Raw genomic sequence first — 4,214 nt, forward strand, 5'->3', positions numbered from 1 at the left:
ATTTTTTTCCCAGTCTGTAGGTTGTCTTTTTACTCTTTTGGTGAAGTCTTTTGATGAGCATAAGTGTTTGATTTTTAGGAGCTCCCAGTTATCTAGTCTCTCTTCTGGTGCTCGTGCGTTGTTACTCATGGTTCATATTGTGTTTATACTATGTATTAGGGTTCCTAGCGTTGTCCGTATTTTTTCTTCCATGATCTTTATCGTTTTTTATTTTATATTTAAGTATTTGATCCATTTTGAGTTAGTTTTTGTGCATGGTATGAGGTATGGGTCTTCTTTCAGTTTTTTGCAGATGGATATCCGGTTATGCCAGCACCATTTCCCTAATAAATGGACTTTGGGCCTTTGTCAAATACCAGCTGCTCATAGGTGGATGAATTTATGTCTGGATTCTCAATTCTGTTCCATTGGTCTATGATCTGTTGTTGTACCAGTACCAGGCTGTTTTGACTACCATGGTGGTATAATAGGTTCTAAAATCAGGTAGTATGAAGCCTGCCACTTTATTCTTCTTCTTGAGTAATGCTTTACTTATTCGGGGCCTTTTCCCTTTCCATATGAAGTTGGTGATTTGTTTCTCCATCTCGTTAAAAAATGCCGGTGAAATTTGGATCGGGATTGCATTGTAACAAACTTTCTTTATTGATAAAAAATCAAACTGTCTTAGGATGAAAAATCATTTGTGTAAAAGCATATGAGTGAAAGTGATAAAAATATGTTAAGATATATTTTATGAATTCCTCATACCTACATCCACAATAGAGTAGAATTCCCTGAAAATGGTTTCATAGCCACCATTTGTCATTTTCTATTCTCTATGCACTAGGCTAAACACAAATATATATTATCTCACTTAATTTTCAAAGCAAACTTATTGGACTCTGAGGCTTATACAAGATAAGTAATTTACCTGATGTCACATATGTACTAAATAGTGGAATAAGGATTTGAACTGAGATTATCTGACTCTAAAACCAAAAGTTATGTAAATGTGGTCAGTGAATTCCAAGTTTTACAAAACTTTCCTTGTTACAGAATTTAAACTGTGAAGCTCAAGAAAAACATTCCAGACTGGATGTTAACAAAAGTGATTTTCTAGAACATAATTAAATTTTTATTTTTCACATCTTTTATCCTCATATTTGTTTTGGAAGTCTTTAATTGTCCGAATTTTCCAAAGTAACTGTCTTAATTCTCCATTTTCCCTACAGTATGATCTAATATGATCTAATTTTTTACAACAGGTATTTTTTACCATCTTAATGAGCATTTGTGAGACAATTGAGCAGCTTGACATTGTGTTTCAAGATGGTAATAATAAGAGTGAAAAAGCTAGATATACCATTGTTGATATGGTTAATTCAGTTGTACAAAAATAACTCTGTATTGAAAGAATTAAAACTGAGTAGTCATGGATCATGGATAAGTTGAGTACATCACAGGCAGGGCTCGCTCATAACATTCTGATCAAAGTATACTGCAGTTGTGTGACAGCATCTCAAGAGCCACTGCATTTGGAGGTGGAAGTCACAGCTTAGCATTATTATGAGGATTATATGTATGTTTGTATGTATGTTTGTATGTATGTGTGTGTGTATACACATATATACACACACATACGCACATACATATACACATACACGTATCTATATACACACACACAAATATATATACACGTACAGATTATGTATCAAAGTAGAGATGTGGATATGTTTGGAGATAATACACATACACACACTCACACACACACACACACACACACACACTCACACACACACTGGTTTTCAGTATACAATCAAACCATCAAAATCTGTTGTCTTTGTCTATTAAGTATCACAATAGAATTGTCGAATCTGGCACAATTAACTACTCTGTTCAGGGCCCTCCTATTGTGACAGGTCAGATTTCTGGAACATTGTCAGAGCTAGGAGAGAAGGCTTTAACAACACCTGCCTGTGCTGTGAACAAAGGAATATTACATTTATACCGTGGTTTTCATCACAGGCTATCGGTTAGCCTCAAAGGGGAATGCAGAGCTCCTATTCACAGGCCAGGAGAATGCTTCTCTTTGCAAAGCTCAGCATGTGACTCACCTATATTCAGTGTCATATGGACTACCCTCCTGTTTCAATCCCACAAGGGCCAGAAAAAGTGATTTTCTATGTAACATCTCAAAACCCCTTTGCCTATTGTAAATGTGAGAGATAGTTCTACATAATCACATCTGGAAGGAATTGTAGAATGTGCATTGTGCCTGAGTACAAAAATTACTTTCATTTAGAAGGATATTAGACAGTTCTTATTCAGTTAAGATAAGGAGAAGCAGCGATGCAAGCCAAATGGAGCTATTTAAAGAGAGCAAGTAGCTGCTTCTCTGGAGAAGCTATATTTTTAGCAGGACAGTCCTCAGAAAACATGATTATTATTTTGACAAAATAGCCTCATTTTCTTTACAAGGATCTGCATGGAAGACTGAGTTATTAATTGATTTTTTTTTTTTTTTTAGTTTTCTGATCTCTCTAAGGGTAGTTCTTTCAGGCAGCTAGTGCTCCTAACTGTTTTAACTCCTCATCATCACATCCATTTCCCTCACCTCGGAAGTATCTGAACGTTTTCCATCTATCATGGTAGTGTTGTGTAAAATGCAACCCGACAGGAATGTTTAGAATTGTTCAGAGCTGCAGTAGGAACTGATGTGCCTCATGCTCGCTGTCTGTAGTGCGGTGGGCATATTTTGGCTTTTTATACTCAACATTGAGAATAAAGTCGAGGGTTCAGACATTGCAGGTGGACTCCCGTTAGGTCCCTTCTGGCCATTTCAATACAAACAAGAGCCAGCAATGAGGAGAACAACGGGATCGGCTGTTTGGCATTGCCGGGGCATAGACACAGCTGCCGAGGCTTTGTCTCACAGCACAGAGTAAATCTCAGGAAATTTCCTCATAAAAGACAAAGAACAAGCACAGGGGAGTCTTAAATAAAAGGAATGGAATCTGAAAGGTGTCAGTGTAAGTGGTTTTGAACAAAAGAAAATGAAGCAGTGTTCACCTTAAGCATCTGAATTACCTTTTGCTTTTCAAATTAAGTAAATGGAAAAAAAAAAAAAATAGAAAAAATACTTCAGTTTAAAGAAAAGATGAAGTTACGAGACCATGAATATTGGGAAAGATGAGAGTGAAGAGAAATTTTGACTTGGTGTTCATTAATCTGAAATTATACCCATAAAATGCTACCATTTTCAGTAAATGATGGCACTTTTAAGATTTATTTTATGAATAGTTCCCAGAAAATTAATTATTTAATGCATGCATTTAATGCACATTTATTAAGCATCTATTATGCACAAGGTATTTTATTACCATGATATATATTGTTAAAGTCCATCCTGTAATTCAAACCTTAGAATTTTGTATAATAAGAGTTCTAGGCCACCTTATTCTATCATGAGTTTCTATGGACTTCGAATAAATTACGTAATTTGTCTTAATCTTGGTTTCCTCATATTAGAGGAAAGAGATGGACAAAATTATCGTGAATGCTCTTTCCAGCTTTAAGATTCAATAATTTATTACCATAAATAGTGGTATCACAGCAGATCCAGATTCTGCACACTGGCAGACTGTGTATTCATTCTTCTTTGAAACATACTGAATGTATCAATCTTTTCCGTCTCTTCTGAGACTTTTCAGCCCCATAATATTATCTGGTTTTTATTCTCACCCTATCCCCCAAATGTATCTGTAACATGTCTGGAATGAAAGAATTGCAAAGTCAATGCATGTCGCATATTGAAACTAGAGAGAAAACAATGATCTGAATGCTCCATCAATGGCAGGTGAATAGCACCCTCTTCGTACTCGTTTATTTTACAAAGAATACATTTCACAAATACAGACCAGAAAATTTTATGAAGTTTGCCATGTATATTTTGGATACACAGGTACTATATATGATATGCTACATAATATATGTTTCTTGATATAAAACACATTGGATGTTTATACAGTAGCTTATTGTTTAATTTGCATGCCTGTGGCCTGAACTGTTTTGAAGTTTAAATAGCTTAACTCCACAGGTTAGATGAAACCAGACCAGATCCAGGCTTACTACCTCCTCTGCGTTTTCTGTTGTTTATTCTTTATATTTTATGTATTAAGTAATGGGATATATACAATAAATTAGCACAATAAAAATTCAAAACTTTAAAAATATCA

At 35.1% G+C, this 4,214-nt stretch overlaps 1 pseudogene; it reads right to left on the reverse strand.

Annotated features, from left to right (window-relative positions):
* The window catches only part of LOC111819577 (inositol hexakisphosphate kinase 2 pseudogene), a 15,700-nt pseudogene extending 13,074 nt beyond the window's left edge, over positions 1–2,626 (reverse strand).
* Positions 2,627–4,214: the final 1,588 nt, after the last annotated feature.

The sequence above is a fragment of the Trichechus manatus genome, unplaced genomic scaffold (genome assembly GCF_000243295.1).
Source record: "Trichechus manatus latirostris isolate Lorelei unplaced genomic scaffold, TriManLat1.0 scaffold00012, whole genome shotgun sequence".
NCBI classification, from domain to species: domain Eukaryota; kingdom Metazoa; phylum Chordata; class Mammalia; order Sirenia; family Trichechidae; genus Trichechus; species Trichechus manatus.